This window comes from Daphnia magna, linkage group LG8 (genome assembly GCF_020631705.1).
Source record: "Daphnia magna isolate NIES linkage group LG8, ASM2063170v1.1, whole genome shotgun sequence".
NCBI lineage: Eukaryota > Metazoa > Arthropoda > Branchiopoda > Diplostraca > Daphniidae > Daphnia > Daphnia magna.
The window spans coordinates 8257115-8280313 of NC_059189.1; positions in this window are offsets into that span (position 1 = coordinate 8257115).

The following is a 23199-nucleotide window of genomic DNA, read 5'->3' on the forward strand; positions in this document are numbered from 1 at the left end:
CGTCAATTTTTTTAGCTGTTTAGCTTGGGTGTATTGAGTAGGTTTGTTCATATCACCACTAGATGGCACCACTTTTCGGGTTACCCGTAAGCCGTGAAAAACGAACCGACTCACGGTTCATTGTTTTTTCGGGTTTTTTCCCCCTTGACCCGGGCCATAGCCCTAGTACCGAACTTGGCAACGGTCCCAAATGATATTTGATAATTTGACAGACGAAAATCCAAACATTAACGATATTTTTCTTTGTTCTGCATCAATAGAATCATATTATTAAAGACCTTTTGCCAGTAAGCCAAATAGAGAAGGATGGATTTAAAGAGCTCATTGGTTGTTTAATCAGTCCACTTGTCATTAAAAGCCGGTGGTCTATGATGGAACTCTTAAACAAGAAGTATGAAAACACCAAAGCAAATTTGATTGCTGAATTCCAGAAAGCTGAATATGTTTGTACTACTGCTGACTGCTGGACAGCTCATCGGTGAAGCTTTTTGGTCATGACAACCAATTGGCATGTGGAAGGCAAGATTAGAAAGACATCATTCGAAGAAGTGCTTGCCTTGGAGTTCGCTGGATGTATGGAAGCTACACTTACGATGTTATTGCTAAAGCAATAGCAGATTTTCATTCTGACTTTAAACTTACCTCCCAAGTGAACTGCACGATCAGTGAATACGAGTCCAACATTTTCAAGGCCTTTAAGATGTTGGCTTCACACGAGGATTTTATGATGAGCAATATGAAGAAGACAATTATAATGACGATGACGACGACGAGGAAGACGTCATTTACATAGACATTGGTGAAATTTTGAATCGTCCCAATGAAACTGAGCCATCGATAGAGATGGAAAGAGACGATGAAAATGAAAATGCTCAAAGAGATGATGGCGCTGGCAGTGACATTAGCGACGTCGAGCCTCATATCAAACTTCCACGTAATGTTCGTTATACGTGTAATACTTTAAATCTTATTGCCACGGTCAACGTTAACAAGATATTGAACCAACGATTTGCAAAATTAAAGAAGCATTTGGATGCAAACCGATGTGCCATCTCGAATAAACAGAGCCGTAGTTCATTGGCTTTTTCCAAAGTGAAGCAAAAATGTCAGTTGGATGTGTTTTACCAGTTTTAACCCTTCTGAAAGAGAAACTCGCTGATTTCTAACAAGACAGAAGCATCACGCATTGTGTGTCTCTTGTCACATGCTTGTTTGACGGTGTGAATAAGTCCTTCGAACTTTAATCATTTTCCAGGGTCAGACAATGTCAATTCACACCACCAGAAGGCGGTTTTCAATAATTTTCAGACCCTTCTCGACTCTGGTGTCAGAACATACAGCTTGTGGAAGGAGTTAGAGGGTCTCATCCCAAAAGGTGTTTTTAGACGCCATAGAAACCCAGAACCTTTTCCTGAGCAAAAGACACATAGACCAGAGCGCCGCAGAGTAGCCTCTATGTTAGGCCGGTTCCAGATTCACGAAACACCGCGCCTTTATTAAGCAAAGACAAAAAAACGCAGCTAGAGGCTCTGGCGAGAGTTCGAGCCTCACATACGGCGGTCATCGTAGCAGCGCAGAAGACGGCCCAGGAAGCTGAACTGAAAGCAAAACCGATAATAGAAGAATCACAGATCAAAAAGGAAAGGGAAAAACTTAGAATCCGGGAACAAGCCTTGGCCAAAGCTACTCAGAGGCCTATGGATCAAACACCACCGCCGGAAGCTCAACCTGGCATATCAAAGATACTATCTCCAAGGCCACAAACATTACTAGAGCGGATAAACCAAGAAATCAAAGCGCAGTCCCTACCAAAACCAACACCAATTACTAATTGGTGTTGTGTTGTCAAATCTAATCAGTGTCATCAATCAGTCAAATCTAATCTAATCAGTGTTGTCAAAATCTATTGCGATTTAAATCACAAATGATTTAAATCGTGATTTAAATCATTTTTTCATGATTTTGATTTTGATTTAAATCATTTTTAAATTTTGCGATTTTTGATTTGATTTATGCGAAAATAAATCATTTTTTTAAATCAAAATCAGCGTTTGATGGAAAAATATTAATTTTAATACAGATTACAGAATCTTCATCATTCTTTCTAAAATATAACGATCATTGTGGGAATCGCGCCTGATACTTTTAGTTTTGTACTGATTTTGTAGGGAGGATGGGGCCAACTGAAACGCGGAGTCAATTGAAACAAAAATCTAGCTCTTGGCGTCTGACAAAAATTTTGAAAAATTGGTTAAAGAATAGATTATTTTCTACACAATTATACACTTTTTTGCTGAATTAAATCATTACTTTAGTCAGGGGGACAAAAAATACACGAAGTGTTTCATTTGAACCCATTCTACCCTACACTAGTTTTCCCCTTGCTATCAATCAATTGCAAAAAAAAAAAAAAATACAAAAAATAATTACGAGTTTGTGAATGAAAATGACGAAAAGATTGCCCATTGCTTTGCTAACAAAAATATTGTTATATAATTATATTCAAGCAAAAAATGTTGATGTGATTTTGATTTTGATTTCGAAATCGATTTAAATCGCGATTTAAATCATTTTTTTCATGATTTTGATTTATGATTTAAATTGCGATTTAAATCAATTCTAGAAAATGATTTGATTTGATTTAAGATTAAGATTTTAGCAATTTTGGTTAAATGATTTGATTTTGATTTAAATCATTTTTTCATTTGATTTTGACAACACTGCAAATCGGAAATATCAAATGATACTTCCGTCGGTCGTTTGTCTATCCGTTACAGCTATACTCAGCTTGCGAATGATGCGTGAATGCTACAATATTAAGTATGAATATTGCGGATTTTTTGTTTTTTTTTTTATTTTTATTTTTTCATATTTTTTTATATTTTTCGTATTTTTTTATTAAAAATATTGGGGTGTACGAATATTTTTTCGAGTTGACAACCCCCCGACTTGAACTGAAAAGGGTTTTAACTCTGAGAGGGAATCATTACCCAAAAGAAATGGGAAACCGTTAATGTGGATAATATCTCCCGTGATCTAAATTCAACATCCATTAAGGTAAAGTTTTTATCAAATTGCCCTTTCAGGAAATAGTTGTGTGCCATTTACTAGAACTAATGGAAAACCTTCCCCACAACATGATGATTTTCCAAAAAACTTAATTCCCGACAAAATTCTTGTGGAATTAAAGTTGCTTCTGTCCCGATACATATGACAGCTCTTACAGTCGTTCGAAGACAAGTAACCTCTTTTTATATTACATTCTTTGACATTGGATGGGAAAGATATAAAATATCGGCAATGGATTCCCCTTAAACCACTGAATTCAGTTTGAATTATATAAATAAATATAACCCACTATCCCACAAATAAAACAAGCAAGTGGTGGACGCGTCGAAGTAGATCTACAGGTACGCCCAATATGGCCCGGTTGGCCACAAGAATTTTAAATGGGGCAACTGTCAGTTGTTCTTTTAAAAACAAATTATCTGATCCTGATCCTTCCTTTCTGTAACCCACCTCTACGTTCGTCTCACTGCCTTTAAGCTATGAACGATTGGCATTTTAAATTTCATTGGTGAATGAGGTTAAAGTGGATGTCACGTCTTTCTTAATCTCTTTTCTCAACGACGCAATAGAAGCATTCAACTCTTTGTTTGTAACAAATTAAGCAGAGGAAGAATTCAAAATTATTGTATGTAGCACCGGTGCAGAAAATCTGTTATTGAAAGCTCGATTAGCCATGGAAATCGCCTGACAACCAACTTGGATGCGAGCATCAAAGACCGAATGGATGTGCTAGATCAGGCATCACCTTTTCCACAAGGACAGGATTTAATCTGGACCAAATATGCTAGAATTTCTCTTGTTCAGCCAAACATCAATTAATCTTCGAACAGAGGTGATTCACATCCTAGCAATCAGTCATGGACCGGACGGGTCCATTACGGTCTTGCTTTCGAGCACGAAGCTGTGAAGAGTTCCAACTCGTAGTTATGATGACTTCCCTGCTAGCACACTGAAGTACATTGCACGTAAAAATCGCTCTTTCTTTCAATAGATGCGAGAGATGTATAGAATATTTGACACGCACAAAATCTTTAATTTCAAAAATATTTACCTTCTGTTAAACTTGTTTCTGTTGCTATTGGCTAGGGAGTGTGATTGTGAAAAAATCATACTTTGAAGATGGTGACTACTACCACCACCTACTACCAACCACTACCTCATTTCATATTTTCAAATCAATTTTGATTCATATACTTCATCTGGTCTAATTTCAAATAGCCCACTCATTGCCATTCATTCTCCCTCCCATTCAACGCCTTCTTTCAAAGCAGGCGTCGCTGTGATCATTCTTCTGTAAGTCCGCAATCCAGCTGTGGATTCAGTGCAGCCCCTTCGATTACTATACCTCCCAAGCCGTTCAAGCCATATGGTACTCCACCCATATTTGATATTGAAGAGTTCAAAGACTCATTCGAGATATGGCATCAACAATGGAAGATATTCCTGGCTTTGTAAACCATTAACACAGCACTGCCTCAGGCTGAACGCCCGCAGTACATCTCTAACATTTTGCTGTCCTGCCTCTCGAATTCCACACTGAAGGCGGTTTTAACGATGGGTCTTTCAGACAACGAGTTGGAGGATGGCTCACCAATAAGAATTTGAAAAGGACTGCTGTAATGCCTATCAGGATACGCGCCTGTTGGGACAGATAGTCTTCGGAGTCGTTGACGATGACGTGCGTCGCAAACTTTTTCATTTTCGCAAGCCACCATCATTATTTGCACGGTGGAGGCTACTCGTTTGTAAGCGTCCACGATTAAGCAAGGTGGTTCGGCACCAGTTAATCAGATCAGTTCAAGAGCCGTGAAGTAACCTAGTGACAAGCCAGCAAATTCGCAAAAACTCAACACCGTGGGGGACCAGCTGGCCGTTGGCACCCACCTAGTGGTCAGCCCTATGGTTGCTGGAACTGTGGAGCAGCATCCTGCCACGCCAAAGAAGAATGTCCGGAGTTCGGATAAGAATGTCCCTCGTGCCACAAAACCAGTCACTTTCAGTCCGTGTGCACCAAGGGCAGTTCTTCATCCAAACCAGAGGTTGCCTGTAGCATCACTATCAGTCTATACTTCGACACAACATGGTCCAGCTCAGCATAACGCTTGTGGGAAGCGGCCCAGAAGTTTTCATCCGGATGGTTTCAGATTGAAGTGCGTCCATTGACGCGTTTCCAGCTAATATATATCGAAATCAGTTCAAGGGCATTCAATTATATTCTCATGGGCCTAAGGCCGTTACTTCCACTGGTACCACAATCACATCACTGGGCCATTTTAAAACTTTGGTAGGATGGGCAAGTAGTTCCTGCTGCCCGGTTGCCCCAGTGGTTCATGTTCTGCAGGATCTCCAGCAGCCAGTGCTATCTAAGGCAACAAAGAAGACATTCGAAATGCTGCTCCCCAATACCCTCACATATGTGTCCTGGCGGCCATGTTACCCCCCGCGACAGAGGTTTGAGCGTCACGGAGTGTCCAGGCTACATTGCGTCAGTTAATGGCTGAGTTACCTTCAATATTCCATGGGGTTTACCAAGGGATACGTGGTCCACCATGCCGTTTTCAGCTGATCGAAGGGACAATTTCTACTTCAGTTCGTGGTTCGTGCCCAATTTCTGTCCCGTTGATGTCGTAAGTCATGCACGAGTTAGATTTATTGGAGGAACAGAACGTTATTGCCAAGGTGACCGAGCCGACTGCATGGGTTCACCCAATTGTGATTGTTGCTAATTGTTGTTGATTGGGGCTGAAACACCAGATGGGATTGGACTGAATTGAGAGATGTGGCAACTCAGCATCCACTGAAGGTCTATTGCGAGTTTGGTCTTTCTTATCTTCCGTTAACTACTAGAACGTTGATGAACACCACGCGAACAATAATGTTTTCGAAACGAATCTTTGACTAATTTATTTACTGATTTAAATCATTTTTTCATTTGATTTTGACAACACTGCCAATTAGAATTCAGTCTACAGCTTCAACACCAAGAAGACGGTACTCTAGGATTATTCCAGCTAAGAAGATGGAAAAGAAGCTGGTCAGGAAATTTGCCAGATATTGCTTGGATACCTCTTCAGAGAAAGATGAAATATTAAAATCGCCTGTGTCTGCCTAAATAAATAAAAAGTGAAAATACAAATAAATTATCAAAAAGCAAAAACAACAGTCTTGTCATTAGTTCATAAAACATATCCTAACAGTCTAGGGGATAACAACCAAGCCTAGTAACTAAAAGAAGCTGGGTTGAAATCCAGCTAAACATAAGAAATATTTTTTCCAAATAAAGAGGAACAAAAACCCTTGACAACCCAAAATTCGAAGGCTTATTTGAAGACGACATCTTGCGTATTGCGGCTGTCAGCGACCCAAACTTTAAATTAACTTGGATCCCGCAAGAGAAAAAAAGTGCGATGCCAATTTCCTTAAGCTAGAAGTGAAAAGGCGTGGGAGTGCTACACTTGAGTAAGTAGTACGTTCTGCAATCATTCATCATTATTGTTTGCTACAATTTATGGTTTCATCACTAGCACAATTCAAATTAGCCATGATAAAGGAAGTTACAGTAACGATTCACTGTCAACGAATTGAAGAAGACGGCCTCGATCGATATTAGTGAAGTAGACCATTACTTCGATGACGTTTGTGTTTCCCTAGAAGATCTTCATCGTTTTCGAACGATTAAGCAGGTTTTTCGGTAAGAAAATTCATGCTATGTTAGCTAAGTTTTTTGTTATTCTAGTATATTTAAACTTTGATCTTTAATAATAGGGAATTTAAAAGCGCACTACCTTCGTCCGCTGCCTACGAGCGGCTCTTTAACAGAGCGGGACTAATATTTGTTTCGAAACGTAGCAACTTATCAGACGGTAACTTTAAAAAACTTATTTATTGTATTGTATTTTTTTTACAAAATGGCATGTCAAATAGGAAATGGCAAGATTCGCCATCGAAAACCAGTTCTAAGTTGTAAAGTGTAAGCATCTTCAGGTTGAGATTGCCAAGGTCGGAAACTAGTTCTAGTTTCATATATCATTGTATTTCAAGACATGTCAAACTGGCAAAAAATACAGTTTTTGCATAGAACTTTTCAGGGTTATTGAGCGTGAGTGAAATGTGAGTGAGAGCGCGCTCAATTTTGTTGTGAGCGAGAGCGGTGTTCCGTTCACTTTTTAGCACTGAGCGGGAAGCTAAGAGGGCGCTCTTATATCAGTGAGCTACCTCCAACTCTGGAAATATATATAAACTCAAAATCTTAATCTAAATGTCGTAATGTCCGGTGACCTACTGTTTATCATCTGACTACTTAGGGAAGCTGTTTAGCTCTCCAGACCAGCAGACGACAGTTAGCCCCAGAACTTGTTAGTGAACACACGTTAAAGTGACTATTTCTCAACCAACGTGCACCATGGCCAAAAATCCGCCTCCATCCGCTGCATCCGTCAAGGAAAAAGTCAAGAAATCGCGTAAACGTGTGAGGGAATGTGCTGCAAACCTGCGTCAAAAATTCGCCGGCTACCGAGATTCAGACAACCAATGTGTCTACGCCAAAACAACCTAATGCCTTGCTTTGGCGAGGCAGCTTAATGCACAACAGAGGTTTGGAAACATCAGATAATTATTATACACACAGAAATAAAGGAAATTAAAATCCCACCAGAAGCGATAAGAAAATTGTCTGGGAACACAGAACCCAGTCGACATAGCCTCACGAGTGTCGTAAATTCCGACGGACGAAGATCACAACTCTCGTCCGATACGCTCAAGCGAGAATCAGAGAGCTGAAACTAACCATTCGGCCAATTACAGCCCTTTGACCAACGCAGTTTAAACTCAGCCGTGTCAGCAGGGGAGAGCCGCACTACCGAGGATAGAGAAGTCAAAGGACAAGGCGAAACGACTGGAGACGGCCTACTGCTCGCGAAGAGCCGTAGTTGAGAAGCTGGAGCACGAGACACTGATATCGGAACTACAGCAGTGCTTTTCAATATAAATGGAGACACCTGTTGCTTCACCGCATCACCGCGTCACCGCATCACCGCATCACCGCGTCACCGCGTCACCGCATCACCGCATCACCGCGTCACCGCATCACCGCGTCACCGCATGACCGCATGACCACATTCCGTCCCTTGCCTTTAATCTCCTATTTCTTAGAGTCACCGTTAAGGTCCGGATCCTCGCCGCCGTCGCTTCTCTTCAGCCTGCCAGCCGTGAGCCCTCAGCATACATCCTCCCGTTGCCGAACAGACCGGAAGAAAAGGAGTGTGGTATTATGCTTTGTTAACGGACAACTCACGTTACCAACGAATGGATTCCATCAAAACATGTATCAATGTTGAAAATCGTTCCAAAATTTCATGTGGCTCGCAATCAGATTATTTTGTTATGAAAAACTAAGACATTGCTAGTTATCTAGGACGTGTATTTCACAAGACACTTTTGTGACATGTGTGACGAAAGTGTCTCGTGAAGTAGACCTCTGAGATAACTACCACTGTATTAAAAAACCATCGAAATGACTTAATGCAAGCGTATAATGTCCAAGCCGGAAATGGAAATTGCAATATTAACTCGAAATCTACCGATATTGGCGAATGTTTTGTTTTCAGTGAACTGTTGGCAGGATGAGATAGCATCAGATAACAAACCATTAACAACATACAGATTCACGAGAATGAATAACACCTGATGCTTATTGTTGGAGCCTTTTGACGTATTCTTGACTGAGTGTTGTAGGATAAACGCCACCGCAATTAAAGGTGGAAACAATGGGAACCATCTGTGGAAAATGGATACTTTATTTCTACTTTTAGAAAATGGCAATGCTTGCGGAATGGATGCGATTTTCTCTTTCAAGCCCAAATATAAGTAAAGGTTAATTTTAAGAAGTTTTGAAAAAGGAAACACAAAACCAAAATATTAATGAAATAATCCTAGCGGAATATTGGGTGTAATACGTGTCATAGGTGTAAGTAATAAAAATATTTTTTTCTGAAAAAAGTTGTACCTAATGGGTTGGCAACAAAAAAACCTTTTCCCTGTACGAATTTCATGCAAAGATACGTAAATGGTTTTGATTTCGGCCTTCCTTGGACAAACAAACAATTTCCTTTCATCGGCACTTAAGTTTCGAAATTATATTGTCTGAGAAATTTTACTTAATTTGGCAACCATGTATTCAGTGGTTTCATTATCCAAAATGCTTTATCTGAGCTGTGTTAAGATGGTGAAATCTAGCAATCTCGTAGTTAAATTTGTTTAGTTGACTAAGTAACAGCAAAGTTACTATTGATCAAATCATTCATAATTTACTATCATACTTTTGTCAATGTAAAAGAATATAAGTGACACTTTTTCTGCTTAGATGTGTAAGTTGAAAAAATAAAAGTGCTCTGTGAAATCGTCAAGTGATTGTTGTTGATTAGTCAAGAGCGGGATGTTTTAATGAGGCATGAGATTACAGTGTGTTCACTCTTCGGGTAAGATCCCAAATTTTGCGATATTTCAAGTAAACTGGGACAAAATGGAAAAACGGGAAATATCGGGAAAAATCATTTCTTTGTGGAGTTTAGGGGGAAAGAATATTTTTTAAATTAAAATTACTTCTAATTCAGTTATTATATGAATATCCAGCAAAGAGCAACAAAGGATGAAACCATGGCTGTGTATCGATGTGTTTAGTGAACGATAATACGATAAATGTTACTTTCAAATTCATAACACTAAAACGAGGGAAAAACTATTCCAACGTCAGTTCCGTTAGAATGTGCAACGTAGCTGTTGACTGTGAAATTTCTTTTTTGAATTTCTTTTTTTACTACATATCTTGAAGTCTACATTGTACCGAAAAGAAAACATCTGAATCCAATTTGAGTAAATGAATATATTTTTTAGTTTTCGAACTATTTAAATGATAAAACTTGTTTTGCGATATTATTAAGATCTCCAAAAGAGTGGCTGAAGCATTGAAGTGGATTTTGAACAATTCAAAACTGAGTACAATAAAAATTAATTAAAAAATATGGAATTGTTTCGGGTTTTTTTTTAACAATTGGTGGGCTTTTTTTTTAAATTCCAGTATATTTCATATCTCGGGATAATTTTTTTTATTTTGGAAAAATTTATTTGATTTGACAACTTCGGTCAAATTACCCAAAGTAGTCTCTTTGGAGTGCGACGCGTTATAATGTTATCATGTTTGGAAACAGCGATAAGCAATAGATGTTTTTTTATTTGAAACGTTAGGAGTAACTAGGGTTAAAATTAAAATTCGGACGGTGTTTGCTAACAGACTTCCTTATGGAGAATGTGTGTATAGCAGATTTGCTGATTTCGGAAAACTTTTATTATTCACCGGACATTTTTTCTTAATCCAGACAGTCATATTTTTAAAAACTAATTGATTCTTTCTATTCAGATTCCAGTTCTTAATCGAACTTCTTAAAACCACCAAGGAGGTGCAATGAGAAAAAACAAAGAAATAGAGCAAGTAACTGACGCGTACCCTCTACTGTTTTACGAACGCACCTTACTATTTTAAGAGAGAAATTGCGGCTGGCGGCCATGTTTATCGCGAAACAAACATGGATTCCAGCCACAAAAGCTAATCTTAAAACACCAATGTGCGTTCGTAAAACAATGGGGGTACGCGTCAGTCACTTGCTCAATAAATGATTAAAATAATCAGAGCAACGATCAGTTAAAACTAAATGTAGTCTGCCCAAAACCAAATGACACTAGATTGAAACTCTTCAAAAAACAAAATTATATTGAATTAATACATCAATTTATTTATCTCGATAAGTAGCCAGTGGTATACAAATATTATAGATAAAAATTAAAAATTTGAAAGTGATGGAATTTTCAATAAAAATCAGATTTAAACTATGGCAAGTATGGCTTATTGTACGATCTTACATATCATAAAAATTCCTTATAAATTGACATTCCATCGACGACAATTGGTATCACTAGATACATTGGAATTGCCTTTGTTATACTGTAGAAATCGCAATGTTTTAAATATGACTATGTTATTAAAATAGGTAATTACGTTTCTCCTTTTTCCCATAAGCCCCTGTGATGCTAATTTCCGCAATGGTTCGTAGGTGTCTGTTATAGCTTAGCTGCTATCAACAAGACCGATGGTTAAATACGCATCGAGGATAAAATTTTTTGTTTAATTGCATTTTTTTCGTATTTTTGGGAGAAATTTTAAGTCACTTAATATGTATGTACAATTGGTATCACTAGATTGCAAGTCACTTAATATGTATTAAACATACATTATCCTTACAAATATTTATATGGTTAGGTTCCCTGATCTTGCCTTCACAAGACAGTTGAACTTGTTTAACGTTTTTGAAGAAAAAACGTTATCTTATTAATGATTGCATTCTCTCGTTTTTTTACATAAGCTCCCGTGTTGCTAATTTTGAACAGTAGGCTGCAGTAGTAAACACAAAAGTACATGCTATTCATTTCAATATTCATTTCACTTTAAAAACATCTGTAACAGCTTAGCGTAAAGCTGTTGCGCTGCAAACAATTTGATCTATTGTTAATACTCAAGGATCCTTATTTTTGCTCAATGCTCATCATTTTAAGTCACCTAATATGTTTCTCGTTTCTAAGGATGTTGAATTCCGAAATTAATCATTATAAAACTATGCATCAGTCAAAGTATTTCTGATTTTATGTTTTACACTAGTCCATATTATATACTGTATTCAAATATTGTTAATAATGGATCAATGGTAAGACATTAATATAATAAATCAAAGGTGGTTGTTTCAATTCCAGTTAAAGAAGGTGGTAAGATATTTTTATTGGTTGAGATCAATTTTGATATATTTCTGTTCTTCGGTTTTTAAATATTTATGAAACATTAATTCCGAATTTATCACGTTTTTCGAAAATATTTTAACCAAAAAAATGATCTACCTGTAAAGCAAGCTTTTTTTCTCATTTACTAGCTTGCATAGAAAAGGAAACAAACCCTTTTTATATCACAACAGATATCATTTAAAAAATCATGTCACGAAACCGTAAACTATGTTGGTATGCTTAATCAAATAAAAAACTGTAATATATTTTTTTAAAACTTAACTTAGAACTTCTTTTTAACAAATATATAACCAAATGAGACAAGTTGCAGAGCAAAAAAACTCATTTTCTGACCAATTCTTTTTCCATGTTCCTATTCCTTTAAAGAAAACAGGTTGTATTAAAAGTAAATAAAAAAGACAAAATATAAGAAGTTTAAACATACTTTACCAAAGTTTCGATGCAGGTTGAACAGCAAAAATAAAAAAAAAGCTTGGTATTTCATGTTTCTATGAGATGTCTCAATAAAAACATGCATTGTGTACCCAACAATCACAAATCCTGCATTTTTTGCAATCGTCATTGGTTCCTGTGCTTTTACACAGCGTACACAGAACGACTGGTAGCTCTCTTTGTATTTTTCTGTTAATAATGGCTAAGGATACGACGGATTCAGATCAATCCACGACTTTCAATCTTGCTTGAAGCCTTGATGATCGTCATGAACCTTCTATAATATATTTTTCGTTTCTCTTACTAACTTTTGGTTCTTTCGCTTTCGATCTGTAATACCGATAAATTATTAAAAAATAAGATGAAACAATAATAAAATGGAATAATACATCATCACAATCCTGGTTCCACTGCGACGGGTTCTTTTTCAGAAAAGCTTTCCTCTTTTGTGTCCCGGTTTTACCCTGCTGCCTCTTTCGCTGCTTTATCCCTGACAGCTGATTCTTAGCTTTTTCTACAGTAAGAATAGGAGATGGTCAAACTCACTTTCTTGAAGAATTCGGAATCGTCGGAAGGGGGCCAAAGCCTAGCTTTGAAGCAGGCTTACACCTGGCAACTGGTGGGATACCTTGTTGGTTGGTTCGAACCGTTGTTATTTAACTTACCTATAATTAATCTGAATAAGATCCTACACAAACTGTACTTCACCCTATCCATGTCACTTAGTCGGCCGAATTCTTCGGAGACTTCGCCCATTTCTCTCATTTTTCAGAATTTTGGTAAAACTTTTTATGATAACCGGCGAAATCATCTTTTCCAATTCGGTCAGGATTACTTGTGCGCACTCTTAAATTGGAAAAAAACCTTAATACTTAACGACTTGAAGACTTTGTATTTTAAAAATGCTAACGTATGATGGGTTCAGACGTAGATCACAGCAATCTTTAAGGGCGAGTGAAGGTGCTCATCGCAGACAAGCTCAGACGGAAGGGGTCGATCATGATAACGAGGGACACGAAAACCTTATACCCGCTAGAGCTACACGCGGTCAAAATTGATGATGATCATCAGAACACAAGGTCGTACGAGGCCAGTGAGCATTCTAAGGCTCAGTTAGACCTTGGTCTAGCGGGGGGAGTGTCGGAGATTCCGACGGACGAAGCTCACAACCCTCGTCCGAGACGCTCAAGTGGGAATCTGAGAGCTGACACTGACCTTTAAGCCAATGACAGCCCTTTGAACGACGCACTCTAGACTCAGCCGATTCATCCTCAGTAGATAGCCGCACCACCGACGATAGAGAAGTCGAAGGACAAGGAGAAACGATTTAAGACGGCCTGCGGCACGCAAAGAGCCGTAGTTGAGAAGCCAGAGCACGAGAGATTGATATCGTTATCATGGTATAATAGTTTAGAGGTACGTCTACTGCTTAAGAATTCCCTTTCTGCAAAAGTGTCGTGTTTTTCAGGAACGTAGGCGGCAACACCTGTCCGTAGTAGTATGACCTAACACAGAAGGTATAGGGAAAAAGAAGTTTTTTGCGGTTTTAGGGAATATGTAATTAAGTTACAGCCATAGGTATTTTTATTTCTATAGAAAACAATATTAAAACTATAGCTAATTTTTCAGAAATTGCTTAATCTTAAAGGAAAAAATTCTAGAATTTTTTGAAAATGCTAGAAAGGGAAGGGAATTGGGCACTTTGCCATAAAAAATTATGCTGTTTAGCAGTGTTTTTTTTGGTTTTTTTTACCTCTAGTGTTTCGTCCTGTCACTGGTGTTTCTTATTGCTTGTGTGATACTTGAAGAGGAATTGGAATCTTGAAGACTTGTTTCAAATACAGTGTATTTTTATTATGTTTTAAGCAATCGTTAATTAATTTATACAGATACAAAAAAGAGTTCACTAGTTAATTACTTTGGCTTGCTTTCGCAGAGCTTGCACTAGATTTTGTTCATAATATTTTATTAGAAATTTTTGGTCTGTAAAAGGTTTCTAATACTTAAATGTTCAAGCATTAGATCTGGGAGGATTTCGCGCCGAAGTCGTTTGCAGCAAGGAGGAACGGAACGTCATCATCAACTGGTGACGGAAATTCCGAAAGGACGAAGATCCCAGCCCTCGTCCGGGAGAGAGCCCTTTAACCGGAGCAACCAAGAATCAGCCGAGTCATCCTCAGTGGACAGCCGCACCACCGAGGATTGGGAAGGCGAAGAACAAGGTGAAACAACTTAAGACGGCCTACGGCTGGCAAGAGCCGTAGCTAAGAAGCTGGAGCGCGATTCACTGATTTCGGAACGACAGAAGTGCTTTTCCATGTATATGGAGACACCTGTTGAGGATCAAAATGTCGTTGGAAGGACTGAACTCGTTCAGGCGGAGCCTGGTGAGTTCATTTAGCCAAAGCATTGGTTCAGTTCCCGTAGGGTTATCAAGAAGGTTACCGATCCATTGCCGGCAAAGAACGTTATCATCAATTGGTGCCCTCTATTCCAAGATGAAACGCGCAATAAAGATTAAACAGGTGTAGTTTTCATCTAGAGCAGTTGCAATACACACAATTTTCTTCGCCAATTCACCGTGTTCAGTCGTTTGCTTTAAGCTCCCTTATTCTTAGAGTCGTTAAAGTCCGGATTCTCGCCGCCGTCGCTACTCCTCAGCCTGCCAGCCGTCAGCCTCAGCTTACGCCATCCCGTAGAGGAAACTCCTGCTGAGCCAGCCTGCGACAGAGACGACCCCGCAGTCCACGAGCATCCCAAATTCATCACCTGCTTGCAATGAATCTCGGCACTGCTCTAGCCTGACAAGGCGAAAGCAATACCGAAGGCATCTAGTCGTAGCCTGATAAGGTTAGGGCTATTGTCATCAGAGTGTGCTACGGGAATTGCTCCTAGGTTTATCCGCCATTGATAAAGATAGTCTGGCAGGCCCCGTAAGTACAGACTGTAACTCTGTGCCAGCAGTATCTGGCCCTTCGGAATAATATTCCTGAAATTGGTTGAATTGACTTGGAAAAAAACACACAATCCTTAATCACTTTTTTCTTTTCTTCGCAGGGTTGGAAAATTGTTCCCTGAGCGAAGACGCCGTATACCGCTCGTTCGAGCGAGCACTGGAAAAGAATAATTTACACTCGCTTTGGGTCGGTTTCGATTGCGTGGTGCTGAGGGAAGTCTTCCGCAGACTTGGGCTTCGAGAGCTGTTCTTAAGAGGAGCTGTTGCACCCGTAAAGCCTAAGATCACACCTCCAGCTCGGTTTGCTCCGTAGGCCAGACCGGAAAGAACTCAAGTTTCTCAACGATACGGAGAGAGTTGGAGGCAGTCCAACGGGTAAAGGAGGAGCACACCTTAGTGATACTGGTAGCCTAGAGAAAGGAGGAGGGGGCAGTCGAAACAGCGCTCTACCTTCAACAGACTTGCCTCTTGAGAAGAGAAAAGGAAGCCTTGGTCCGACGGGAGGAAGAGTTGGCAAAATCGGCAGCGGCACGCAGACTTGCATCTAAAGGGACGGAGCCCTACTTCCTGTCATTGATAGTCCAGCCAGCCACTCTGAACATTGAACCACTTCCGGCCATACAACCTCAGCCCAGATCATCCGCTCCAACTCCTGAAACTGTTCCGGTGACCCCAAGACACTCGACCAAGTCATCTAATTCATCTAAAAGCAGTAGCCACAAACATTCAAGAAAAGAGACGCCAGGGAAAACACCCCGTTAAAGTAAAAACAGCCGGAGTCTGTCGTCGCAAGCCAAAAAGGGAGTGTCGGACGAGCTAGCCAAACAATTCAAGAAACACGGTATCACGACTTTGGACGACGAAGAAGAGGCCGCACTCAAATCGCCTGAAAGCCCATGCTCAGCCTAAAAAGCCCCACCAAAGAACATATATATTTTTTCCACTGTATTTTTTTTTGACGACGAAAAATAAAAATTGCTGAATTTAAGTAAAAGCGTTACAGCCTTTAATTTTTTTGGTAAAAAAAAAGAGAAAAGAAAGATGAGTATGGAACCGAGATCAGTAAGATCCAAAGCAGCAGTGGTTGCGGAGGTGTCAGAGGACAGCTTCACGGTACAAGAGATAGCACTGGACGATGCCAGAAACGACATTGCCCGATTCAACGGGTGGTTAGAAGGAGTTGAGGCGAAAATCATCAGTGAGGCACAACGGCTGGAATTAGAGTTGCGCGAAACAGCCGAGAGACAAGACGCTGTGATAGCAGCGCTAGAGAAAAAGGGGAATGTTGCGAGAAAATATGGAAAACGGAAAACTGAAAAAAAAAGTCGGGGTGGGGGAAAGGTAACAATTCAGAGGTTAGCCTTTCCCCGACTTTTTTCTCGAATTCTCCGTTTTCCAAATTTTGCTCGCAGCAAAAAATACTGATATCATGGCAACCGTCTCGTTTTTGCAGTCAAAACAAAGAAAACGAAAAAAAAGTTGCATGCTTTTTTTTGTTTGTATTTTGCTATTAAAAACTATGCCATCTAGCGCTCATAAGTAATTTTTATTTTTTGGGCTACCGGGAGGGGGGGTGCCTCTTTTTTGTGGAGGATACTGTACGCTCTGAACGGTTCTTAGCACTTCACTTTCTTTTTTCTTTATATGTTATGAATTAATGACGTTGAAAATTTATCATGCGCTCTAGTTGTACGACACCAACAAAGACATGCCAGTTTTTGAGAAGACTATCCAGCCAGATAAAATAGTTCTAGATGTGAGAGAGTGCTACGCAAAAATGAAAGTGGAAGTATGTATTCGGTCAAGCCTATTTTTAACGTAGGGAATACGTAAAGTTCTTCAATATTTACAAGTCAATTTTTTATATTACAGAATGATTCAAAGGCTAGAATTGCAACCGACAGTACCAATGAAGGTACTAACAAAGGATAATGTCACGGTTTACAACGTCGCTACCTTATTAAACAAAAACGACCTGATAAAACAAATCGGGCCAGGCGAATATGTGGTGAAAAGAACGACGTACTCCGAGAGTAGGATTGTGAACCTGATTCCAAAGAACTTTTCTTTGACTAAGTGTACCTGCCATGCATCTGCTACGTGTGCACACGTCGTGGCTGTCCAGATGCACCTTCAATGCTTCGACCACGATACGAAAAAGCCCAGGAATTCTACTCTTGCTTTAAAGAGAGCAAGGAAACCTGCAGACAAGACGTCTGGCAGAAAGCGTCCACGGAAGAAAGATGTGGATCCACCATCACTTTCAAATAAGTTAACTCCCAAGGTTAGCATTTATCAAATATTCTCCGGTATTTTTGAATATAAATTTGCGTTGTAGGAGGGTTCTTTGTCTGAAATCGCAGAGAAGTTGGCTCAATTTGACATCGGACATTAGACCAGTTCGACCTGTTCACACAATTTTTTTCCATGAATGTTTGCCTTCAAACCTTAATAATAAGCAATTGAAACAATTACATTGTAAAGCGTTTTTTTTTTCATAGGAAAATTCTACATTGATAGACCAAGACAATACAAATCCAGAGGCCAAATCAACTCCTTCACTTAACCATCAAACTAGTCCTTCCAGTATCGACTTGACTATGAATTTAAGCCGAAAAAAACAAAATTTTTATCAATTAGAAATGTCACACAAAAGCATATTAGACTGATTTTTATTCATAGGTGAATTCCACATTGAAAGAAAAAGAAAAGAAAAATGCAGCTGCCCAAACAACTCCAAGTGACCATCAAATTAGTCCTTCCAGTATCGACTTGACTATGATTGTTAGCCTAAAAATCCTAATTTGTTATAAAATAGAGATGTTTAATTATATTCTAGATTTTTTTTTTTACTCTTCATTTATAGGAAGATTCCAATTGGAAAGGTCCTGATCATTTAAACGAAGCGGTCCCATCATTGCACGATGCAATTTACCATTCACCTGCTGGTCCTAAGGACATATTATTAGCCCGCATGGTAAGCCTTATAAATCCATTTATAATTTAAATGAAATTAACTGTTTTTTCATGTCTTTTTCATGTCTTAAATTGCTTAGACTGAATCATTCGATGAAGAAGGGGTCAGGGACGGATACGACAATTGCAATAAAGAAGAAGTTGTTGTAGAAGATGTTGGTTGTGATTGTAGCGCGGATACGTTGTTTTTTAAAACATCTACTTACTCACGGGATAACAGTACGAGACACGTAAGGACAAATTAATTAGGATTTTTGTTGCGTTTTCCATTAACTACCTTATTTAATTAGTTATGTTTTAATTGAATGCATTTCTTGACAAGTTGAAAGAAACCTATCCATTTCTCTGTGCAATGTAGGAGGGTTCTTTGCCTGGTCCAGAAATCAATACAAAAGCGGCACAAATTGACATTCCTCTTCGACGTGATGACCACAAAAAAAGTTCTTTCATCGACTTGACAACGAAGGTTAGCCAATACCACTCTTATTTCTATTTTACCCGTACATATTTTTCTTTCATAATTTATAGAAGAAACCTGAATTTCCACTGGTCGTGTTGTCTCGATATCAGCTTAATCAAGTCACTAACGAGGACATTCGGTTGAACGATTGTCACATGAAGGCAGCTCAAGTTCTCATCAAGAAGATTTCCCCAGAGGTTGGAGGTCTAATGGACACTGTCCATGGTTCAAATCTTGGCTTCCCAAAATTAAAGGAGAAGAAATGGATCCAGATTCTACACGATGGAATGAACCACTGGGTTACGGCTTACAAGGCACCTGACGAAGATTTTGTGAAAATTTACGACCGCTTAGAGCACGAGGACAACCTGCACGTCATCGCCTGCATCTCTGCTTTGCTGCGACACGAAGGAGACAGCATTTCATATGCCTATGTGAAATGCCAGATACAGAATTCCGGAGTCAACTGTGGCGTTTTTGCCATTGCCTTTGCGGTGTCCTTAATTACCGGTGGTGATCCTACCAATGATAATTTTGCTAGCGACACGGATTTACGGCAACACCTGAAGAAGTGCCTCAGCGATGGCAAAATGTCAACGTTTCCAAAAACTACCGAAAAAATTAAGATGAAGAGAACATCGAAGGTTAAATCGACGAAGATTTTCTGCCACTGTCGTTTGGTCAAATATGACCCACTTAACGACAATCCGGATTGGCCATCCAATAAAAAGAGACAGAAGCGGCTGAAAAACCTCGACCCAGATGCTCGTAAAAAGACCAAAAATTGCATGCGGCAAGTGGCATGTTTATTTGAAGGAAGAATGAAGAAAAACATTTCGGGTTCTAGTGCGCCTTTCGTTATTTAATAGGCGCGCATGTAAGGCGCGCACTTAAGGGCCGTCGCGCATGAAGGGCGCGCACTTTAGGGTCGGCGCGCACACGGGCGAGCATTTTTGGGTCGGTGCGCGGGTGTTTTATGTCGCGCAGTTTAGTGGTGCAGGCGCGCACAAAAATCCGCGCATTTTAGGGACACCCGCAGTTTGACATTATCGTAGGCTGTGATTTCATATTGTCGATAATGCAGCACAAGACTGTCCCAGGCGCAAAAGGGTTGGTAACATGTGCGAGCAAAGTCGGCTGGTTGATCTTTGGAATGATCAGCGAAAACAGCAAGGCAGAAGACCAAGTATTGTCGGCGACAGTGGACGCCTAGCAACCGATGGCAGACTTCAAAGAGTTTTGGAGTCTGGGGTCAAATTCTGAACTTCACACTTGACTTTGGAAAAAAAACTTGACTTAACCGATCGAACTTGACTTGACCAAGTCCAGTATTTTTCTTCAAGTTCGACCTTGAAATTAAAAGTCACAGTCAAATTCTGAACCCAAAAACGATTTTAACTTAGCTAAGTTTAAAATTAATACTCGACTTGCCAAAAGAAGAAGGAGGAGTTTAGTGGACGAATAGAAATAGTGCTTTTATGGGAGGAAGAAATAATAGCAGACGAACAAACAGAGCCTTGTTTGATATTTTTATTACTTTCCCGCCAGTTTGCCCTTGTGTTAATCTCATTTGCACAAGAATCGAAAGAAATGGCTACAAAAACAGTTAACTCTTTTTCGTCTCAATCTAAAAATCCAAGAAATACAGTAAGTCGTCTTGCTTCAGCATCAGTCGGCAAGAAGAAACGAGAGACGTGGACTGATGGTGAAACTGACTCGTTGCTCTCTCATGCCATCATTCACAAGGTAAGAATCTGGTTTATTACAGTGCATCAATTCAAACTAAGCAGAGATATATATTATAGGATGCCATTTCCGGAGCTTTCAGTTCGGTTGTGACGAAAGAAACTCGCAAACATGCTTGGATGGAAATTGCAGAGTCCATTTTGTTGGAGCATCCGGACTGTCCATTAAAACTTCCTGATGCTGTGAAGAAAAAGTTTGGCAGTTTTGAGCAAAAAGCCCGTCAGTTCATTCGCAATCATAGGGCTGGATTGAGCGAAACAGGTAGCCTCTCCCTTTATCTCCCCTAACACTCTAATTATCATAGCTATTTTATAGCCATTTGTTTCATTTCGATACTGTAAGGAACGATCAGCCGCGAACCTTTTTTACCACCGCCGATTTCACACCTCCGATGTGCGACCTTGGTTCCCACGGAGAACCCTAACCCGAAAACCCTTACCCGGTACCTTTTTACACTTTAGTGTTAAATTTACACTAAAATATTCTCTACCTTTCCCCGTATGTTAAATTAAACTGACCTTGTTTTCCCGTATAAAATGTTTCCCCAAAACCCTGACGAATTCAGTCTTTTTCTAGTGCTCGACTCGACAAGTTCTTTTAATTTTGTAAGTGTAAGTGTTTGCGTGAATAAACTGTTTTGTGCCCCGACCCGCCGCGTTCTACTCTACCGCCGCTAGTTGTCACTATGCACACACTGTAAGTCTACCTAAAATTCCCCTCTCTATCTCGTCTTATTTTGGAAGCCTACTCTCACTCGGAGAGTCAAGCTTCACATTGGTGACAGTGAAATTCGAACCCCGAACCCCCGTTAGAGACTTGAATTTTCCTATACCTTTCCGGTACCTCAGATAGCGCCACCTTTAACTTTTTTCCCACATTGCCAAATATCTATTGATTTTTTACCAATAAGCGCCACTGCTAAAGGAAATTAGAACTTATTCGCCTAAAAAAGTAAATGGATAATTTTACAAAAGTATTTCGAAGCGCTGGGAAAATAGTTACAGGATTCACGACCAAAAATAAAGTAGCCAGAAAAAATCAGGGTCCTACAAGCGAAATAGTATATTCTCAGATACAGCCACAAATCGCCCCAGATAACGAATCCCCTAGCAATATCAACCTACTAACGGACAACGAAGTAGAAGAACACAACCTCGTCGCTCAATGGGATAAAATTAGGGAAGAAGAAACAACGCACCTAGAGAGCGACCAATACGGAACACCCCCTTTAGAAATTCTAAGACAAGCTCAAGCACTTATCGCAGAAGATCGTGGTCAGCAGGGAATAGAAAACGAAGCCACACAACTTTTCTTCAACGAGAACCTTACAACACTAAAAACAGACACAACAGGCACCCCAAGCTTTAACAAACAATACGCCGATTTACAACTTGAAGACGTACCAGAAGAAGAGATCTTACACGAACTACTATTTTTGAGGGAACTTAATTGCCAACCTGAACTGTCTTACGAACAAATCAGAAAATCATACCGAGCAGTGATACAGCAGTACGGCGAGCATTTTTATACACCAAAGGAACTTTTCCGATTTTTGAACCTCAGAACATACCTAACTCCGATACCAGAAGCTCTCTACCCAAACCCTTCACCAGTAACCGCAGGTCAGACGGAATCGACCACACTGGCTTCCCGACAAAACCCTAACCTGGAACTAACCAGTTTTAAGGCAGACATACCGCACTCCGTCCTCACACCACACCCGATCCGTGTAACTAGTAGAGGAAACCCCTTTTCAACAACCCAGGACCAAGAAACCGGGGCAAGAAGCAAAACAACAAGCAGACTAGCAGAAAGAGAGTTACGATCTTCTACAGTAGCAACACATAGGGAAACACCGAGAAACGCAGAAAACCTCCCACCTCCGGTTCCAAAGAGAGTATCATTCACCCCTCAATTATCAACGACAACAAGACAGAACACCACAAACACAATGAACTATAACCCGCGCCCTCAAGCCAGTACTAACTCAAGCAATCCCGAAGACGACTTGGTAACGGTATTCCGAGCTTTAACCAGAAATAACTGGTCAACTGACGAAGCCGCAAATTTCGTAGCCGCCCTAGTAGGAAACAACACAACCCGAGCATCCAACCCTCCCCAGTATACGTCTACACCAAACCCCACCTTGTGGCAAAATCCGATGAGCAGTACCATCGCCCCTACCTCGCAGAACTACCGAACGACGGCATCAACAATAGCCTCTCAACCAAGCTACATGACCTCAAACACGCACCAACCACAGCCTCACTACAGACACCACCAATCAACAATCAGCGAACTAGATATACAAGCAACCCGGCTGCTGACACAAATTAGCGTATTCTCCACACCAGGAAACAACGCCGACTTCAACTCCTGGCTAAGGCATTTCGAAAATACCTTGGACATTGGCGATTTCGAAGAACCCAAAAAAATTAAATATCTCCGATCCAAACTAGTGGGTCCAGCAGGAGACTTCTTGGAACAGTACCAACTCGATCACCCAGTCGAAGCAACCTGCTATGAAACCCTCAAGCGAGCGCTCAAAGAAAGATTCATGGGAAAAAACATGGAACACAAATACCGAACCTCGTTCAACAGCTGCAAAAGGGAACCTGGAGAATCAATCAGGAACTTCGCACACCGAATCCAGAAACTTGCAAGAGGAGGCTACCCGAACGTAAGCCACGAAGTAATCGAACAGTTGAGCAGGGAT